General features: G+C 44.5%; 2 protein-coding genes across 5 annotated transcripts in view; one reads left to right on the top strand and one right to left on the bottom strand.

The window, feature by feature from the left end:
* Nucleotides 1-11,596, bottom strand: part of slc25a40 (solute carrier family 25 member 40) — a 54,601-nt gene extending 43,005 nt beyond the window's left edge. The window contains exons 1-2 of one of the 3 annotated variants that reach the window (XM_078416977.1): nucleotides 11,296-11,596; nucleotides 2,092-2,331 (exon numbers count right to left, since the gene is read on the bottom strand). The gene's annotated coding sequence lies outside the window, so the exon portion shown is untranslated. The remainder of the gene's footprint in view (nucleotides 1-2,091; nucleotides 2,332-11,295) is intronic. The other 2 variants (XM_078416967.1, XM_078416985.1) reach the window with 2 other exon arrangements.
* Nucleotides 11,597-11,711: 115 nt separating this feature from the next.
* dbf4 (DBF4-CDC7 kinase regulatory subunit) overlaps nucleotides 11,712-22,105 on the top strand; it is a 66,788-nt gene continuing 56,394 nt past the window's right edge. Inside the window, exon 1 of one of the 2 annotated variants that reach the window (XM_078416928.1) lies at nucleotides 11,712-12,018. The gene's annotated coding sequence lies outside the window, so the exon portion shown is untranslated. Of the gene's footprint in view, nucleotides 12,019-12,100; nucleotides 12,457-22,105 lie in introns of those variants that run through there. The other variant, XM_078416920.1, reaches the window with a different exon arrangement.

The following is a 22,105-nucleotide window of genomic DNA, read 5'->3' as shown; positions in this document are numbered from 1 at the left end:
CTTATACGTCACATTAACTGTAAAGGCAAACTAATGTGACCTTGTTGATAGGAAGCTATCTGTATCATGCCACATGCATGACACCAAACATCCCCCCAATGAATTTATTCTACTCCGGTTGCTCTTAAGGGAATTTAAATAAAACCCAATATGCATGGCATAGATTTTTTTCTCCTCACAAAACAGGACTACTAAAATTCGACTATGATTGGTTCATCAAAATAAATGTGTGTGCTTCCAGCATTTGTTTTGAGCCAGCTGTGACCCCAGCTGAAATTTTATTTTCTTATTTCCAATGATATCAGTTTCACTCAAGGTCCTCAGTATAACACTTGACTAAATGTTGCCTTGAATTCTAGACCACTTGTTCTTTGTAATTCAAACTGAACATTAGTAAGCAATTGCCAAGGAGTGTCAACTGGTCATCCTCAAAAGCAGCTACATGAGGCACTGCCTCAAGAAGGGGGCATCTGTTAACTGTATGTTTGTGTTGTCATTTGTGAGCGGACCACCAAGGCACATTCCTTGTATATGCACATACTTGGCCAATAAACGTATATATTCATTCATTTATTAAAGGAGAGAGGGGAAAGGAGAGAGGGGAAAAGAGAGAGGGGAAAAGAGAGAGGGGAAAAGAGAGAGGGGAAAAGAGAGAGGGGAAAAGAGAGAGGGGAAAAGAGAGAGGGGAAAAGAGAGAGGGGAAAAGAGAGAGGGGAAAAGAGAGAGGGGAAAAGAGAGAGGGGAAAAGAGAGAGGGGAAAAGAGAGAGGGGAAAAGAGAGAGGGGAAAAGAGAGAGGGGAAAAGAGAGAGGGGAAAAGAGAGAGGGGAAAAGAGAGAGGGGAAAAGAGAGAGGGGAAAAGAGAGAGGGGAAAAGAGAGAGGGGAAAAGAGAGAGGGGAAAAGAGAGAGGGGAAAAGAGAGAGGGGAAAAGAGAGAGGGGAAAAGAGAGAGGGGAAAAGAGAGAGGGGAAAAGAGAGAGGGGAAAAGAGAGAGGGGAAAAGAGAGAGGGGAAAAGAGAGAGGGGAAAAGAGAGAGGGGAAAAGAGAGAGGGGAAAAGAGAGAGGGGAAAAGAGAGAGGGGAAAAGAGAGAGGGGAAAAGAGAGAGGGGAAAAGAGAGAGGGGAAAAGAGAGAGGGGAAAAGAGCGAGGGGAAAAGAGCGAGGGGAAAAGAGAGAGGGGAAAAGAGAGAGGGGAAAAGAGCGAGGGGAAAAGAGCGAGGGGAAAAGAGAGAGGGGAAAAGAGAGAGGGGAAAAGAGAGAGGGGAAAAGAGAGAGGGGAAAAGAGAGAGGGGAAAAGAGAGAGGGGAAAAGAGAGAGGGGAAAAGAGAGAGGGGAAAAGAGAGAGGGGAAAAGAGAGAGGGGAAAAGAGAGAGGGGAAAAGAGAGAGGCAAAAAGAGAGGAAAAAAGAGAGGCAATGTTTTCGGACAGAACCCGTCACACCCTGGCAGGGGGATAAACTTGAAAAACTTGGAGTGCAGGGCAAAGCCTAGTGATAGGTGGATAGGGGAGTTTGATTGCCAGATTGGTGGATAAAGGCTTGAGGTGGACTTTATCTGACATGCTCTGGAGAAGGGTCCCAACCCAAAATGTGAAACGTCACCTCTACACTGTCTTTTTTGGTAAATCAACATCTACTGTCACTCGTGGCTCCGTCTTCAATACCACCCCGCAAACCACAAACCCAAGGCGAGGATGTGCTGGCTCTGGAGAGGGTCCAGAGGAGGTTTACAAGAATGATTCCAGGAATGAGTGGGTTAGCATATGATGAGCGTTTGACAGCACTGGGCTACTGGCTGGGGTTTAGAAGTTTGAGGGGGGACCTCATTGACACTTACAGATTAATGAAAGGCATAAATGGAGTGAATTTGGAAAGGATGTTTCCTCTGGTGGGAGAGTCTAGGACCAGAGGTCATAGCCTCAGAATTAAAGGGCTCTCTTTCAGAAAGGAGTTTAGTTTTAGTTTAGAGATACCGCGCGGAATCAAGCCCTTTCGGCCCACCAGGTCTGCGCCGACCAGCGATCCCTGCATATTAACCCTATCCTATACCCACTAGGGACAATTTTTACATTTATCAAGCCAATTAACCTACATACCTGTACGTCTTTGAAGTGTGGGAGGAAACGGAAGATCTCGGAGAAAACCCATGCAGGTCACAGGGAGAATGCACAAACTCCGTACGGACAGCACCCGTAGTCAGGATCGAACCCGGGTCTTCGGCGCTGTTTTCGCTGTAAGGCAACTCTACCGCTGCACCACCGTGCAGTTGAGGAGGAACTTCTTTGGTCAGAGGGTAGTTACTCCATGGAACTCATTGCCACAGAAGGCTGTGGAGGCTAAGTCAGTGGATATTTTTAAGGCAGAGTTAGACAAATTCTTGAGTAGAATGGGTGTCAATAGGTTATGGGTAGAAGGCAGGAAAATAGGATTAGGAGGCAGAGATCAGCCATGATTGAATGGCGGAGTGGATTCGATGGGGCGAGTGGCCTAATTCTACTCTTATAACGTGAACTTGCAAATTTACCATCGAGGAAAACCGTAAGCAAGAGGCATGCATGGGATTAAACTAAAAAGTGGGGTGGTGGAGTCAACAACGTGGAAGCGTATCCGTGCAGCTAACGGGAAAGAGAGTGTAGGAAAGGTCACGTTTAAACTATCAGGGCAGGGGGATGGGACCTAATGCAAGGGGACAGAGGGCCATAAAAGGAAGACAGAAGCAAAAGGTAGAAGGGTGATAAGAAAAACTAACCTCAAAGTTTTGTACCTTAATGCGAGGAGCATTCGAAATAAGGTGGATGAATTGAAAGCACACTTAGTCGTTAAGGGATATGATATCGTTGGAATTACAGAGACATGGCTACAGGGTGACCAAGGCTGGGAGCATAACATTTGATATTCTGGAAGGATAGACAGAAAGGAAGAGGAGGTGAGGTGGCATTGCTGGTTAAAGAGGTGGTTAATGCAATAGCAAGGAGAGACATTAGCTTGAATGCTGTAGAGTCAAAATGGGTAGAACTGCAAGATAGCCAAGGGCAGAAAATGCTTGTTGGAATTGTATACAGCCAACCAAACAGTAATAGGGAGGTTAGGGATAGCATCAAGCAGGAAATTAGGGATGGGTGTAGCAAAGGTACAGCAGTTATCATGGGTGACTTTAATCTACATATAGATTGGGCCAACCAAACTGGTAACAGTGCTGAGGAGGAGGATTTCCAGGAATGTATACGGGATAGGTTTTTAAACCAATATGTAGAGGAACCAACTAGAGGGCAGGCCATCTTGGACTGGTTATTGTGTAATGAGGAAGGATTAGTTAGCGATTTTGTTGTGCGAAGCACCAGGGCCAACAGTGCCCAAAATATGGTGGAATTCTGCATTAGGATGGAGAGTGACATGGTTAATTCGGAAACTAGGGTCCTGAACTTGAATAAAGGAGACTTTGAAGGTATGAGGCAGGAATTGGCTAGGATAGACTGGCAATTATAATTAAAGGGTTGACAGTGGTGATGCAATGGCAAAGATTTAAAGACCGTGTGCATGAACTCCAAAAATTATTCGTCCCTGTGTGGCGGAAAAATAAAACTGGGAAGGCGGCTCAATCGTGGCTGTGGAGGGAATTTAAGGACAGTGTTAAATCCAAGGAAGAGGCATAGAAATTGGCCAGAAGAAGCGGCAAACCAGAGGACAGGGAGAAATTTATAACTGAACAGAGGAGGACAAAGGGGTTAATTAAGAGGGGGGAAAAAGACCATGGAAGAAAGTTTGCGGGGAATATAAAAACTGACTGTAAAAGTTTCTTTAGGTATGCAAACATAGAAAATAGGTGCAGGAGGCCATTTGGCCCTTCGAGCTAGCACCGCCATTCATTGTGATCATGGCTGGTCATCCACATGGCAGTAACCCGTGCCTGCCTTCTTCCCATATCCTTTGATTCCTCCTTTCAAGTTCTATCTAACTCTCATTTACATTCATCCAGTGAATTAGCCTCTACTGCCTTCTGTGGCAGAGAATTCCACAAATTCACAACTCTCTGGGTGAAAAAGTTTTTTCTCATCTCAGTTTTAAATGGCCTCCCCTTTATTCTAAGACTGTGGCCCCCTGGTTCAGGACTGCCCCAACATTGGGAACATTTTTCCTGCATCTAGCTTGTCCAGTCCTTTTATAATTTTATATGTTTCTATAAGATCCCCTCTCATCCTTCTAAATTCCAATGAATACAAGCCCAGTCTTTCCAATCTTTCCTCATATGACAGTCCCGCCATCCCGGGGATTAACCTCATGAATCTACGCTGCACTGCCTCAATAGCAAGGATGTCCTTCCTCAAATTAGGAGACCAAAACTGCACACAATACTCCAGATGTGGTCTCACCAGGGCCCTGTACGACTGCAGAAGGACCTCTTTACTCCTATACTCAAATCCTCTCCTTATGAAGGCCAATATACCATTAACTTTCTTCAATGCCTGCTATACCTGCATGTTTATTTTCAGTGACTGGTGTACAAGGACACCTAGGTCTCGTTGCACTTCCCTTTTTCCTAATCTAACACCATTGAAATAATATTCTGCCTCCTTGTTCTTGCCGCGAAAGTGGATAAGCTCACATTTATCTACGTTATACTGCATCTGCCATGCATCTGCCCACTCACTCAACCTGTCCAAGTCAGCCTGCAACCTCCTGGCATCCTCTTCGCAGTTCACACTGTCATCCAGCTTTGTGTCATCTGCAAATTTGCTAGTGTTACTTTTAATCCCATCATCTAAATCATTGATATATATTGTAAATAGTTGTGGCCCCAGCACCGAGCCTTGCGGCACTCCACTCGCCACTGCCTGCCATTCTGACAGGGACCCGTTTATTCCTACTCTTTGTTTCCTGTCTGCCAACCAATTCTCTATCCATGTCAATACCCTACCCCCAATACCATGTGCTCTAATTTTGCCCATTAATCTCCTGTGTGGGACCTTATCAAAGGCTTTCTGAACGTCCAGATACACTACATCCACTGGCTCTCCTTCATCCATTTTACTTGTCACATCCTCAAAAAATTTCAGAAGATGAGTCAAGCAGGATTTCCCCTTCATAAATCCATGCTGACTTGGACCAATCCTTTTACTGCTATCCAAATGCACTGTTACCACTTCTTTAATAATTGACCCCAGCATCTTCCTCACCACCGATGTCAGGCTAACTGGTCTATAAGTCCCTGTTTTCTTTCTCGCTCCTTTATGAAAAGTGGGATAACATTAGCTACCCTCCAATCCACAGGAACTGATCCTGAATCTATAGAACATTGGAAAATGATCACCATTGCGTTCACAATTTCTAGAACCACCTCCTTGAGTACCCTGGGATGCAGACCACCAGGCCCTGAGGATTTATCAGCCTTCGGTCCCATCAGTCTACCCAATACTATTTCTCACCTAATGCAAATTTCTTTCAATTCCTCTGTCTCCCTAGATCCTCTGTCCTCTAGTACATCTGAGAGATTATTTGTGCCTTCCTTAGTGAAGACAGAACCAAAGTACCGGTTCAACTCTTCTGCCATTTCTTTGTTCCTCATAATAATTTCACCTGTTTCTGCCTCAAGGGACCCACATTTATTTTTACTAATCTTTTTCTCTTAATAATAATAATAATAATAATATTCATTTATTGTCATTGCAACGAGTACAACAAAATTAAAAAATAGCCAATCCTGACGGTGCGTAAAAACATATATGCAATAAATGCAAAAACAAATAAATACAATTATATTAAGTACAAAAGTTTTAACAGTGTTGCCTACTGCAGAAGGTAGTGTTCAGTTCTCGTATGGCCCTGGGGTAAAAACTGTTCTTAAGTCTGTTTGTTCGGGATTTGATCGACCTGAAACGTCGACCAGAGGGCAGATGAACAAACAGACGGAGGCCGGGGTGGGATGGATCTTTTATTATTTTGCCTGCTCTACTGAGGCAGCGTAGGCTGAACAGGTGCTCCAGGGAGGGCAGTGAGCAGCCGATGATCTTCTGGGCCGTCGTGATGACCCTCTGAAGGGCCTTCCTGTCCTTTTCTGAGCAGCTGGCATACCATGTGGTTATACAGTATGCCAGCACACTCTCGATGGAGCAGCGATAGGACATCATGAGCTTCTCCTGCAGGTTGGTTTTCCTGAGGATCCTCAGGAAGTGGAGTCTCTGCTGTGCCTTCTTCACTGTGGTGATGGTGTTGGTAGACCAGGTAAGATCCTCTGCGATGTGCTTACCCAGGAACCTGAAAGCGGGTACCCTTTCCACACAGATCCCATTGATGTAGAGTGGGTCGTATTCTGCACTGGTTTTCCTGAAGTCAATTATAAGTTCCTTTGTTTTGGAGGAGTTCAGGACAAGATTGTTCACTGAACACCAGGCTGCCAGCCTTTGGATTTCATCCCTGTAGGCTGTCTCATCTCCTCCTGAGATGAGTCCAACCACAGTCGTGTCATCCGCGAACTTGATGATGGTGTTGGTGGGATGGGTGGGGGCGCGGTCGTGAGTGTAGAGGGAGTAAAGGATGGGGCTCAACACACAGCTCAGTGTAATGGTGGAGGAGAGGTGAGGGCCTATTTTGACGGTCTGGGGGCGGTTGGTCAGGAAGTCCTTGATCCATTGGCAGATGGTTTGGGAAAATCCAAGGTCAGAAAGTTTGGTGACCAGTCTGCTCGGGATGACCGTGTTAAAGGCAGAGCTGAAGTCGAGGAAGAGCATCCTCACATAGCTCCCCTGGTGTTCAAGGTGGGTCAGTGCAGTGTGAAGAGCAGTGTCGATGGCATCCCCTGTAGACCTATTTGCTCTGTAGGCAAACTGGTATGGGTCGAAGGTGGGTGGGAGGCTGGCTTTGATGTGCTGCAGGACCAGTCTCTCGAAGCACTTTGTGATGACCGGTGTGAGTGCTACCGGACGGTAGTCGTTAAGGCCGCTGATGACAGACTTTTCCGGCAGTGGGATGATTGTGGCGGACTTCAGGCAGGGAGGGATGGTGGATTTTAAAAGGGACAGGTTGAAGATTTTTGTGAAGACCTCAGATAATTGGTCTGCACATTCCCTCAGCACTCTGCCCGTCACACCATCGGGGCCTGCAGCTTTCCTGGGATTCACTGCTCTGAGCACGCGCTTAACATCATACTCCTGCACAGTGAAGGTGTTGCTGTCAGGTGCTGGAGAGGGTGTTATGTCTGCCCCTGCAGCTTTCACCTCGAAACGAGCAAAGAAACAGTTAAGTTCCTCTGCCAGCGAGGCGTCGCCGTCGGCAGTCGTGCGGTTGCTGGTCTTGTAGTTGGTGATGTGCTGGATGCCTTGCCATACCCGCCGTGGGTCATTGTTGGTAAAGTGGTCCTCAATCTTCCTCTTGTAGGACGCTTTGGCATCCTTGATGCCTCTCTTCAGGTTGGTTCTAGCAGCACTGTATAGAGCTCTATCACTAGACCTGAAGGCGGTGTTACGGTCCTTGAGGAGAGACCTGACATCCTTTGTCATCCAGGGCTTCTGATTGGGATACAACCGGATACGTTTGTCGACGGTGACATTGTCAACACAGTTTTGGATGTAGCAGAGTACAGTTGATGTATACTCCTCCAAGTCCTGATCCTCAAAAATATCCCAGTTGGTCCTTTCGAAACAATCCTGCAGCTGCGAGGAAGCTCCTTCAGGCCATGTCTTAACAGTCTTTATGGTGACTGGAGCTTTCCTCCTGAGTGGGGTGTATGCTGGAGTTAAGAATATGGACAGGTGATCTGACTGCCCCAGGTGTGGTAGTGGTGCTGACCTGAAACCCTTCTTAATATTTGAATAAACCTTGTCTAGTGTGTTTTTCCCCCTGGTAGCACATCTTATGTGTTGTTCAAGTTTCGGGAGAACTGACTTTAGGTCTGCATGATTGAAGTCCCCGGCTATGATGTGGGCTGCTTCTGGATATGTGCTCTGTTGTGAGTTTATTGCACCGAGCAGGTAGCCTAAAGCTGTGCTAGCGTTAGCATTCAGTGGGATGTAGACTGCTGTTACTATAACCCCTGTAAATTCACGAGGAAGGTAAAAAGGCCTGCATAATATACCTAAAGCAGCTTTTATTATCCTTCTTTATATTCTTGGCGAGCTTACCCTCATCCTTCATCTTTTCACCCCGTAGTGCCCTTTTTGTTACTTTCTGTTGTCCTTTGAAAGTTTCCCAATCCTCTGGTTTCCCGCTGCTTTTTACTATGTTCTACACCTTTTCTTTTAGTTTTATTCCATCCCTAACTTCCCTATGTAAAAAGGAAAAAACTAATGAAGAAGAATGTAGGTCCCTTACAGTCAGAGACAGGTGAATTTATAATGGGAAACAAGGAAATGGCAGAACAGTTAAACGAGTACTTTGGTTCTGTGTTCACTAAGGAAGGCACAAACAATCTCCCAGAAATACTAGGGGATCGAGGTTCTAGTGGGAGGGAATCCACATTCGTCGAAAAATGGTGTTAGGTAAACTGTTGGGACTGAAGGCAGATAAATCCCCAAGGCCTGATGGTCTGCATCCAAGAGTACTCAAGGAGGTGGCCCTAGAAATCGGGGATGCATTCGTGATCATTTACCAATGTTCTCTCGACTCTGGATCAGTTCCTGTGGACTGGAGGGTAGCCAATGGAACTTTAAGAAAGGAGGGAGAGAGAAAATGGGGAACTATAGACCAGTTAGCCGTACATCGGTAGTGGGGAAGATGCTGGAGTTGATTATTAAAAATGTTATAGCAGCAAATTGGAAAGCAGTGATGGGATCGGTCAAAGTCAGCATGGATTTTTGGAATTTTTTGAGGATGTAACAAGTAGAATGGATAAGGGAGAGCCAGTGGATGTGGTGCATCTGGGCTTTCAAAAAGCTTTTGACAAGGTCTCACACAAGAGATTAGTGTGCAAAAGTAGAGCACATGGTATTGACATGGATAGAGAACTGATTGGCAGACAGGAAGCAAAAAGTGGGAATTAAGCAGTCCTTTTCAGAATGGCAGGCAGTGACTAGCGGGATGCCGCAACGCTCAGTGCTACGATCTCAGTTGTTTACAAAATGCTGGAGTAACTCAGCAGGTCAGGCAGCATCTAGGAGAGAGGGAATGGGTGACGTCTCAACCCGAAACGTCACCCATTCCCTCTCTCCTAGATGCTGCCTGACCTGCTGAGTTACTCCAGCATTTTATGATACCTTCGATTTGTACCAACATCTGCAGTTATTTTCCTACACTCAGTTGTTTACAATATATATTAATGATTTAGACGAGGGAATTAAATGTAACATCTCTAAGTTTGTGGATGACACAAAGCTGGGTGGCAGCGTGAACTGCGAGGAGGATGCTATGAGGCTGCAGAGTGACTTGGACAGATTGGGTGAGTGGGCAGAAGAATGGCAGATGCAGTATAATGTGGATAAATGTGAGGTTACTCACTTTGGTGGCAAGAACAGGAAGGCAGATTATTGTCTGAATGGTGTCAGATTAGAAGAAGTGGAGGTGCAACGAGACCTGGGTGTGCTTGTACATCAGTCACTGAAAGTAAGCATGCAGGTACAGCAGGCAGTAACGAAAGCTAATGGCATGTTGGCCATTGCGAGAGGATTTGAGTTTAGGCGTAAGGAGGTCCTACTGCAGTTGTACAGGGCACTGGTGAGACTGCGCCTGGAGTATTGTGTGCAATTTTGATCTCCTAATTTGAGGAAGGACATTATTGCTATTGAGGGAGTGCAGCATAGGTTCACCAGGTTAATTCCCAGGATGGCGGGACTGACATAAAATGAAAGAATGGGTCGACTGGGCTTGTATTCGCTGGAATTTAGAAGGATGAGAGGGGATCTTATAGATACATATAAAATTCTTTGAGGATGGACAGGATAGATGCAGGAAAAATGTTCCCAATGTTGGGGGAGTCCAGAACCAGGGGGTCACAGTTTTAGAATAAGGGGTAGGCCATTTAGGACTGAGATGAGGAAAAACTTTTTCACCCAGAGTTGTGAATCTGTGGAATTCTCTGCCATAGAAGGCAGTCGAGGCCAATTCACTGGATGTTTTAAAGAGAGTTAGATTTAGCTTTGAGGGCTACGGGGATCAAGGGATATGGGGTAAAAGCCAGAACGGGGTTATGATTTTGGATGATCAGCCATGATCAGATTGGATGGCGGTACTGGCTCGAAGGGCTGAATGGCCTACCCCTGCACCTATTTTCGATATTTCTAATTTTAACTGAACGTACCCACCTCCCCTAATCAGCCACGGATTTGGAAATTCTCTCCCATTCCTTCCTTCCTGCTTGGTTAAAATTTTGCAACACTCCGAAAACATCTCCCTGCACCTCCTGAAAACCCCCCCACTGTTCATCAACCAGTTTTATTCGAGCACCCGTCCCCAGTCCAAGCTTCAAGCTGTGGATTGCTGCACCATTGGGGCAGTCAAGCTGTTGCAACAATTGGTGCGCGTGCGCAGGAACATTCGCCTGTCGTGCAAAGAATCATTCACCAAATGGCTCCAAAAATCTGTATATATAATTAACATTACACGTCTGATATACCATCTATAAAATTACCTATTATTATTATAATAATCGCTTCATATGACAACACCAGTTGACAAGTGAAGGCGCCCGATATGTTTAAATAGAACTGTGACCACACAATGTACATGTAATAAACTGACATGTTCTCAACGAAGTGATCACTCGCTCAGCAAGAGTACGTTTTTCTAACACGCAATATCGAAGTGCTCCACCTATTTCACTCGAAACACCAAAGATAAAATTCGCAGTTATCACGCAAAAGTAATGAGTGACGTTTCGGGTCGAGACCCTTCTTCAGAAGGTCACCCATTCCTCTCCAGAGAAGCCTGTCCCGCTGAGTTACTCCAGCTTTTTGCATGTTTCATAATACATTCACTATTCACACACTCAATTTCGCATTTATAGGTATCCAAGACTCTGTTGAGTGAAACAATGTCTTCACAATAATTTTAATTATGATTGTATGATATATAATTCATTGAAATATTAAGGAACACAAATGGCATTTACACCATTCAATACTGTATCTAACTACTGTACAGCAAATATACTAATTTCAATACAGCTATATGACATCATCGTTATATTATTCCGATTGAAAGGGATGAGTTTAAAAGACATAGATGTGAGATGGAGCATCCTTCTCACAAGAAAGACACAATAGTAACTTCATTAATATTAGCCAAGTAGAATTTTGTAAGACAGATTTCGCAAATTCTTGATTGTGATTAAGTTCACGGTCAACAACCCTGGGGGAAAAGTTTGCTATACTCACGTTTGAACCAGTTATCAAGGCACGTCTCTTTAATCAGATAATTAACTTGAATAATCCATTTAACGATCTAGAAATTTTGCGAATTGCGTCAAGTTTTGAAAACTCAAAATGTCATAAACTTGTACAACAGCTGAGTGCTCTTGCTCTTTCACGTGGGCTGCCGTTAGTTTTCAATGACTCCTGGATGTTTAAGGGGCGGCGTGTCCAAAGTACGCAGTTACCAGAGGAGGCTGAACATCTCCCGCCGGCAGGGCGACGGACCCCCTCCCCTCTCTGACCTCCCCCCCTCTCTCTCTGACCCCCCCTTACCCCCTCCCTCCCTGACCCCCCCCCCTCTCTGACCCCCCCTCTCTCTCTGACCCTCTCTCTCTCTCTCCTCCCCGTCCCTCTCTCTCCTCCCCGTCCCTCTCTCTCCCCCTGTCCCTCTCTCTCTCCCTGTCCCTCTCTCTCTCCCTGTCCCTCTCTCTCTCGCCTGGCCTGACAGCCGCTTTCCTTTACAGTGCCCTTCTCCACACAGTTTATAATCTCGGCACACTCATGTTTAAATTGGCTCGGCGTGAGTGTAGTTTTATTCCGTGAACGGCACGGCGCGGGTGAACATGAGGCGCGTTTCCTCCCGCGACCTTGTCATCGTCGTCGCCGCCGCCCGCCGCCAACCCAACGCCAGGCGGCCGCCGCCGCGCTCACAGACCGCCACTCGGCACATTCGCCACGTGTGTTCGGGTGAGAAACCCTCTTTACGCGGCGTTAATAATGCACTTAAATATGCACATCTAATTTTTTACTCCGAGTGAATTTGTTTTCTATAATTTAAAATAAAACAAGGCAAGGTCGGAGATGACTGTTCGCCGGCTGTGCGGAAAGTGCGGGAGGCGGGTTAGCTTTGCCTCTGCGGCAACGACCTGCGCGAGAGGCGGGAAAAAGAAAAGAAAGGAGGAAAGAAGTGGAGGCGCGGCGGAGGTGAGGGAGGCACCCGCCCCCCCCGGACCCGCACCAGGACCACGACCCCGCACCAGGACCAACACCACGACCAGGACCCGCACCACGGCCAGGACCCGGCCCCGCACCAGGACCAGGACCCACAACCGGCCCCGCAACGGCAACAGGACCAGCTGCAGCGAGGTCGGGGCCCGGCGCATCAGGGACAGGGGCAGAGCAGAGGTGAACAAGTCGTTGGCTCGGGCCGGCGCCGGCGGTTTCCAAACAACGAGATTTTAGATTTAGATTTAGAAACACAGCGCGGAAACAGGCCCTTCGGCCCACCGGGTCCGCGGCGCCCAGCGATCCCCGCACACTAACGCTATCCCACACACACTAGGGACAATTTTTACATTTACACGAAGCCAATTAACCTACATACCTGTACGTCTTTGGAGTGTGGGAGGAAACCGAAGCACCCGGAGAAAACCCACGCAGGTCACGGGGAGAGCGTACAAACTCCGTACAGTACAGCGCCCGTAGTCAGGATCGAACCCGAGTCTTAGGCGCTGCATTCGCTGTAAGGCAGCAACTCTACCACTGCGCCACCGGTCTCTCGGTTTAAATGGCCGGAGTGGCCTCCGCTCAATTCCGGCCCCTTGCACATTTAGGAGCTTTTTGTTAACGTGTGTTTATTGGTATTTGCTTTAAAGTGATCATAAGGTCATAAGTGTAAGAAAATAACTGCAGATGCTGGTACAAATCGAAGGTCATAAGTGATAGGAGCAGAATTAGGCCATTCGGCCCATCAAGTCTACTCCGCCATTCAACCATGGCTGATCTATCTCCCTCCTAACCACATTCTCCTACTTTCTCCCCATTACCACTGATACCCGTCAGGTTGACTGCGGGGAATTGGGACATCCCTGGGGGAGGACATTCTGCCGGGCAGGCCTGTACCAGCTCTGGCCACCATCCATTTAATCTTACACCCCCGTATTTCCTTGCACTTTTATTGTATTTGAGCATTTTTCCAGTTATCCTGTGAAAATACCTTCCGAATCTGCGTCCACTGTTCCCTTCATTGCTATTCATTGTATCTATTGTGTTTAATTTCAGTAATTTGGCAAAGCAAATCGGGTCAGCACTTGCACAGTAAATCATAGACCCTGGGTATAGGTGCATGTTTTTATGAAAGTGGTGACAAAAGTGAAGAAGGGTCTCGACTGGAAACGTCACCAATTCCTTCCCTCCAGAGATGCAGCCTGTCCCGCTGAGTTACTCCAGCTTTTTGTGTCTATCTTTGGTGAAGAAGACGTTTGGCTTGGTTGCCTTCATTGGTCAGGGCATTGAGTTTTGGAGTTGGTATGTCATACAAGGAGCAAAGAGGTCCTTCTGTAGTTGTACAGGACCTAGTGAAACCGCACCTGGAGTACTGTGTGCAGTTTTGGTCTCCAAATTTGAGGAAGGATATTCTTGCTATTGAGCGTGTGCAGCGTAGGCTTACTCGGTTATTTCCCGGAATGGCGGGGACTAACATCTGTTGAAAGACTGGAGCGACTAGGCTTGTATAAACTGGAATTTAGAAGGATGAGAGGGGATCTTATCGAAACATAAGATTATTAAGGGGTTGGACACGTTAGAGGCAGGAAACATGTTCCCAATGTTGGGGGAGTCCAGAACTAGGGGCCACAGTTTAAGAATAAGGGGTAGGCCATTTAGAACGGAGATGAGGAAAAACTTTTTCAGTCAGAGTTGTAAATCTGTGGAATTCTCTGCCTCAGAAGGCAGTGGAGGCCAATTCTCTGAATGCATTCAAGAGAAAGCTAGATAGAGCTCTTAAGGATAGCAGAGTCAGGGGGTATGGGGAGAAAGCAGGAACGGGGTACTGATTGAGAATGATCAGCCATGATCACATTGAATGGCGGTGCTGGCTCGAAGGGCCGAATGGCCTACTCCTGCACCTATTGTCTATTGGTCCAAAAATGATTTGTGAGGCAATTACTGGGGCTGCATGTTTTGAGTTATAAGGCGAGGCAGGATAGGCTGGGTCTTTTTTTTACCCTGGGGCATCGGAGGCTGAGGGCCTCCTGAGATAAGGTGAATAGTCACAGTCTTTTCCCAGGATAAGGCAGGGGCATAGGTTTAAGATGAGAGGGGAAAGATTTCAAAGGGACTTGAGGGGTAACATTTTAACATAAAGGGTGGGGCACATAATAACGAGCTGCCAGAGGAAGTGGTAGATGCGGGTACAAATATAACATTTACTTATGATCTATCACTTATGACCTTAAGTGTATATATCCGGAGTTTTGGAGAGATGGGGCCTGGCATGTGCACGAGGGACCATCTTGTTTGGCATGGGTGAGTTGGCCCAAATGGCATGTTTCCATGCTCTAACTCCATGACTATTAATACGCATTTACTCATGCAGCCAGCCTTTTATTTGATGAACATTGATAAACATGATCAATGTCATTGAATCTTAAGCCAATGGTCTCAAGCCTGGTCATTGAATCTTAAACCAATGGAGATAATTTGCCGTTAGTGAAACCTCTTAGCAAATTTCCTTTTACTCTTCTCGCAATGGAGCGAACAATTCCAAGTTCTACCTCCACAAAGTTACAAAAGGGATTAATCTAGATAGGTCTTTTTGACTAGCATGGTCATATGCCTCCCTGTATCTGGTGTTTATAAAAAACTGAAATCCCATATGTTTCGATCAGTTAAGTAACTATAGAAGGTCTTTAATGTGTTGTACATGAAGCATTTACTGGTAGCACAGTGGTGCAGCCAATGAAACTGCTAACTCGGTGCTGATGACCCCTGCACTGTCCTGACATCAAGTGCTGTGTGTGTAGTGTTTGTACATTCTTCCTGTCTTCACATGGGTTTTCTCCAGGTGCTGCTGTTTCCTCCCACATCCTAAGACATGCGAGTTGGTTGTTGTTAATTGGCCCGTGGCTGTAAGTGAGTGGTAACATTTTGGAAAATGGGACAAATAAGAGATGAGTTATTAGTGTAGCTGCCCTGTGGGCCGAAAGCAGTTCCATGCTCATGACTCTTAAGAAATTTTAGTATCATTCCTTGCTCATGTACTCTTTGTTTCTTTAAATCTGATCATGTATAGTTTTCCCAGCCTCTTCTATCACTTCAAATAGAGTCATACAGTTTGTAAACAGGTCCTATGGCCTAACCTGCCCACACTGCCAACATGTCCCATCTACACTAGTCCCACTTGCCTGCATTTGGTCCTTATCCAACTAAACCTGTCCTATCCATGTACATGTCTAATTGCTTCTTAAATATTGTGATAGTCCCTGCCCCAGCTACCTCCTCCAACAGCTTGTTCCATACACCCACCACCCTTTGTGTGAAAAAGCCACCTAATATCTTTACCCCTTCACCTTCAACATATGCCCTCTGGTTCTCGATTCCGCTACTCTGGGCAGGAGACTCTGCGTCTACCCGATCTATTCTTCTCATGATTTTATACACCTCTTTAAGATCATCCCTCGCTTTCTAGCGCTCCAGAGAATAGAGTCCCAGCCTGCTCAGCCTCGCCCTATAGCTCAGACCCTTGAGTGCTGGCAACATCCTTGTTAATCTAAATAGACACAGAATTCTGGAGTAACTCAGCTGGGCAGGCAGCAGCTCTGGATCGAAGGAATGGGTAGCTTTCGGGTCAAGATCCTTCTGACTGAGATTCAGGGGAGAGGGAGACGCAGAGTTCAGGAAGGGTAAAGTGTGAAAACAAGACAACAAAAGAGATGAACTTCAAGGAAAATGTAGAATGGATCATTGTTAACTTGAAGAAGGTGACAACAAAACAAACAGATAAAATCTTGTAAATCTTCTCTGCATCCTTTCCAACTTAACAACATCTTTCCTATAACATGGTACCCAGAACTGAACACAATACTCTAAAGGCAGCCTCACCAACATCTTATATAACTGCAACATGCCAACCTCCCAACTTCTATACTAGATTCTCTGACTGATGAAGGCCAATGTGCCAAACGTCTTTTTGACCACCCATTCCACCTATGATGCCACCTTCAAGGAACAATGAACCTGCACTCCTAGATCCTTCTGCTCTACAACTCTTCCCAGAGCCCGACCACTGTGTAGCTCTTGCCCATGTTAGACTTTCCAAAATGCAACATTTCTCTATTAAGTTCCATCAACCATTCCTCAGCCCACCTGGCCAACCAATCAAGATCCTGCTGTAATTTTTGACAACCATCTTCACTATCTGCAATACCGCCCACTTTTGTATCATTTGCAAACTTGCAAATCTTGCCATGTACATTCTCATCCAAATCATTGACATAGATGACAAATAGTAATGGGCCCAGCAATAAACCTGAAGGCACGGCACTACTCACAGACCTCCAGTCCAAGAAGCAACCGTCCACAATCACACTCTGCTTCCTTCCATGAAGCCAATTTTCAATCCATCCATGTGTAGGAAAGAACTGCAGGTGCGGTTTACATCGAAGTGAGACACAAAATGCTGGTTTAACTCTGCGGGACAGGCAGCATCTCTGGAGAGAAGGAATGGGTGACGTTTCGGGTCGAGATCCTGCGAGACAGTCAGAAGAAGGGTCTCGACCCGAAATGTCACTTATTCCTTCTCTCCAGAGATCCTTGATGATGATTATAAACTTGGGAAATTATACATTGTTAACATTATATATTTCTGTTGATCCTTGACTCTTATTTGCCTTTCTTGGCATTGCATCTCTTGTGTCTTTTACTTTACAAGGAGATATTATTTTCAGCCTTTAGAGCTTAAATTATCCCAGTATCTACAGCCTTTGGGGGGAGAGAATTCCAGATTTCTATTCTTAATTGGAAGGAAAAAGTGCCTTTTCATTTTCTTCCTGAATGCCCTTGCTTCTCCTTCTGATTTCAAATCTTCATGTTGATCATGCATGCATAACTATTTTAGCTTGTTCTAAATGCATAAATGGTTTCTCATTTCTAAATCAAATGTATGTTGTCATCAGGCTAACTAATTTCATTTCTCCCAGTTATTTTCTGATATTATAGTAGCATCAATATTGTTTGGGTATTAGAAGGTATTTGGCCATTAAACCACTAAAAAGTACAAATGGCTGTTCTTGAAAATCAGAATAAAAGGTTGCAGGTCAGTGGAAATGGATCAAGGGAAAAGTGGTCCTGAGACCCGATTACCCTGCCTTCTCTTTCCCTAATTTCTTAACCATTGGGATTACATTTACAACCTTTCAGTCTGTGGAAACTGGGCTGATTCCAGTGGAGAAGGTGTAATCCTGTGAGGAAAGACTGATGAAGTTTTGAAGAAGTTGAAAAATGCAAGATTCTGGCAGCTATTAGCATCTTGGATGTTGAGAGTCTCTATTTCAGCCATAGAGATGGGTCATTCAGCTGTCATGTTTGTGTTAGCCAAAAATAGACTTTTGGTTAAGTTTCACTTTCTAGCACTTGCATATAATTCTTCAAGAGATTGTTCAAATATGTTGAGAATCCTACCACCACCTTGCTTTCAGGCAATGAGTTCCAGATTTTGTTATATTCTGGACGGCAGAATGAAGAACTAGACTCACACATTAGTTGCCGGTATCACATGCGTTTTTATTACCCAGCATTCCCTGCTTATATTGAACACCAACTCATTAATGTAAAACATGAATATGTATGAATATGTTACAGATTTCATTTGTCCTCTTTCCTTTAATTCTTCTATCTATTTACTTTAATCCATATTCCCTACTTATTGTCCTTTCTGTTAAGGAAATAGGTTATTTTACCTGTCCTGGTCGTCTATAATTTTGTGCACCTCAATCAAATCATGTCTCCTTTTGCAGAGAGAATATAACCCTATTCTCTCTGCATATCTGCATTTCCATTAACCTGAAAATATCCTCATCCATTTTCTTTGCATCCTCTGATGTGTTACTGCATCCCGACTATAGTGTGATGACAGAATTGTACACGGTATTCTAGTTGTTTTTAAATAGTGACCTCTCTATTCTTGTGTTCTGTTCTGTTGCCAGAAAAGGCAAATATCTTTTGAAAGTCCCAGAGAAGGACTTATTGAGTTATTGTAGATATTGATGCAATGGTTAAAATGTTCAACAAAAACAAAATCTGTTTTCCTCCTTGTGTAGATTATTTGATAGAATGTATTGCATATATTTTTTCAGAATTTTTCATTTTATTCCCTCATTGGAATTATTTTTTCAATGTTAATATAAACTGTTCCTTTACAGAAATTTGCTTTTCCTTTTGCATATGATAATGTATAGGGTGGTCAGTATTTTCACGGATGCCACCACATAAGGATTTAAAAAAAAAAATTGTGTTGTAGATGATTCAAGCTAAATATTTATTGCAAATCCTTTATGTTCGGTGCTAGTTTTCCTACCCTAAAAGATGTACTTTTGGTAAAATAGAGACACAAGAAATTGCTGACACAATCTTGTGCAAAAAAACTAAATGCTGGTGGAGGTCAGGAGAAGGGTCTTCCATGGGCTTGAAGGGTCCCGATTTGAAATTTACAATACAATACAATATATCTTTATTGTCATTGCACCCAGGGGTACAACGAGATTGGGATTCATCTTTCATCTTTCCATTCCCTTTACAGATGCTGCCTCACATGCTCAGCTCTTCCACTTTTTGTTCAATTTCGGCAAAACGTTTATTCACATTTCACTGTTGGTTAAACTTGATTTTCAACAGTGCATTATGGTTGGATTTGAATGGAGTTTCTGCGTTGCTGGTTCTGTATTCCAGATACTATGCTGTCAGGGATGTGTACTGCAGGTTCATAATCTCGCCATGCTCTCAACTTTGTATTAAAATCTTTTTTTTATTGGTACATTAGAGAATTTACCAAATGTCACTGAATTTTACCTCCAGTCTAAATTTATTCCCAATCCAACAACCACAATCCATAAATTTGCCCTAATTTATAGACCAAATACATTTTCCTCATAATAGCATTTACACTTTTTTTTTACCAAGTTTGAATATAGAGACATCCAATGAATTTTATTTTTATTTCCCAACCAAGCATAGTATATTTGTTTATTTAGTAACTGGCTGATACTGGCCTGATCCTGCAAAAAATAAACATCCGAGTGAATAAACAATCTGAATTTGCTTTTTTTCATCTCCATGAGCACAGCAGATTTATTTTTAGGCATTGACATGATCCAAAAAACAAATATGGGTGTGACTAAATTCACCTAATCTTAATTGCACATTAGTTAATATTTAATCTGTATCTTGGTCCTGTGCAAATGCTGTGTTGCAACTGGATATTAAATGCAACATGTTTAAAAATATGACCTCTGGGAATTGGCCATCACAACTAAGACTGTTTTTTTCTTCTCGTGGTCAGCTGCTCTGAGGAGATGAGGGTCAGCCACTACTTTGAACTGAAAGTGGATTGCTACAACTAAGTAGTATGCTAGGCTATGTCAGATAGCACTTAAGAATCAAGTGGATGCTGACTGGCCTCTTATGACCAGTATCCTATGACCAGTGGCATAGAAGGAGTCATGTTGTCTTGGGCAGACGAATTTCCAAATTCCCTCCTGGGATAAATAAAGTTGTATCGTATCGTATTACGTCAATCCTGCCCATGCTGATTGGAAAAAACGCAACCCCAATCTAATCCCACGTTTCAGCACGAACCCTAGACCTGCTGTCCGTGGCTCTTCAAGTATTCATCCAAATACCTTTCCCCTCCACAGATGCTGCCTGGCCCACTGAGCTTCTCCAGTGTTTCTCTTGTGTTTTGCGCAAGATTCCAGCTTTTGCAATTTCTTGTCTCTACTTTTTAAGATTAATAAGGTCATGTGATAGGAGTAGAATTAGGCATTTTGGCCCATCAAGTCTACTCCGCCATTCAATCATGGCTGATCTATCTCTCCCTCCTAACCCCATTCTCCTGCCTTCTCCCCATAACCTCTGACACCTGTACTAATCAAAAATCTATCTCTGCCTTAAAGATATTCACTGATTTGGCCTCAGCCCTGTGGCAAAAAGTCCACAGACTCGCCATCCTCTGGCTAAAGAAATTTCTCCCCGTCTCCTTCCTAAAAGAGCGTCCTTTAATTCTGAGGCTATGACCTTTAATCCTAGACTCTCCCACTAGTGGAAACATCCTCTCCACATCCACTCTATCCAAGCCATTCACTATTCTGTATGTTTCAATGCGGTCCCCCCTCACTCTTCTAATTAATTTAAGTCTTGATGTTTTAAGTTTAAGATACAGACTAGAAACAGCCCTTTAAGCCCACCCAGTCCACGCCGGCCATTGATCACCCGTGCACACTAGTTCTATGTTATCCCACTTTTGCAGCCACTGCCTACACTTACAGAGGCCCATTAACCTGCAAACCCACACGTTTTCTGAGTGTGGGAGGAAACACGAGGTCACAGGGACAATATGCAAACTCCACACAGGTGACACCCGAATAAAGGATGGCGAGTTAGTGAGTTCCAAAGTCCTACCATCAATCAAAAAAAATTTTTTTCTTTATCTCTTATTTAATGTTTCTACTAAATATTTCTTGACATCTTGGCTTTTGATTCCTTGGATAAGGATCTGGGTTCTTCCAAGCGATTCCAACAGCCTTTCACCAAAGTATGGCTTCTACCATTAAGAATCATCAGGGGTGCAGAACAACTCGAATGCACAGGAACACCATCTCCTGCAAGTTCTCCAATTTGCACAGCATCCTGGCTCGGCAATAGATTGCTGAGTCATGGAACTCCCTATTTTCGAGGACATTTAATGTCATAAGGTCATGTGATAGGAGCAGAATTAGGTCATTCAGCCCATCAAGTCTGCTCCGCCATTCAATCATGGCTGATCTATCTCTCCCTCCTAACCCCATTCTCCTGTCTTCTCCCCATAACCCGTGACACCTGTACTAATCAAGAATCTATCTCTTCCTTAAAAATACCCATGGACTTGGCCTCCACTGCCTTCTGCGGTAAAGAATTCCACAGATTCACCACTCTCTGACTAAAGAAATTCCTCCTTGTCTCCTTCTTAAAGGAACATCCTTTAATTCTGAGGCTATGACCTCTCCCACCAGTGGAAACATCCTCTCCTCTCCACATCCACTCTATCCAAGTCTTTCACTATGCGATAAGTATAGTTTTGGGGATACCTATTGGGGATTGTGGGAATATGAAATAAATACTGGCCTTTCCTGAGAAATCTTTTTATTTTGAAATTAATTCATTAATAATAATAATAATTAATAACCCTTCAGCTTATTTCTCTTTTTATATTCCTCAATATGAAGCAATATTCAGCATTTTACAGGTACCACCCTTTCTAAGAAAAAACTAAACCTTGCATGTTTAGGGGGAAAAAAACTGCAACCTCAACACCTCCGCTCAGTATCGATTGTTTCGCTCAACACTTACGCTCAGTCCACCTTAACCAACCTGATCTCCCGGTGGCTCAGCACTTCAACTCCCCCTCCTATTCCCAATCTGACCTCTCTGTCCTGGGCCTCCTCCATTGTCAGAGTGAGGCCCAGCGCAAATTGGAGGAACAGCACCTCATATTTTGCTTGGGTAGTTTACACCCCAGTGGTATGAACATTGACTTCTCTAACTTCAGGTAGTCCCTGCTTTCCCTCTCTATCCCCTCCCCCTTCCCAGTTCTCCCACTAGTCTTCCTGTCTCCTATCCTATCTTTGTCCCGCCCCCTCCCCTGACATCAGTCTGAAGAAGGGTCTCGACCTGAAATGTCACCCATTCCTTCTCTCCCGAGATGCTGTCTGACCGCTGAGTTACTCCAGCATTTTGTGTCTACTAAATCTTGCGTAACAGATTCTGTTTAAAAATTCTTCTCGCCTTAAAATTATGTCCCCTT

This window comes from Rhinoraja longicauda, chromosome 2, assembly GCF_053455715.1.
Source record: "Rhinoraja longicauda isolate Sanriku21f chromosome 2, sRhiLon1.1, whole genome shotgun sequence".
Classification (NCBI taxonomy): domain Eukaryota; kingdom Metazoa; phylum Chordata; class Chondrichthyes; order Rajiformes; family Arhynchobatidae; genus Rhinoraja; species Rhinoraja longicauda.
The sequence above is the reverse complement of the archived record's forward strand: the minus strand, read 5'-3'. Positions and strand labels throughout refer to the sequence as shown.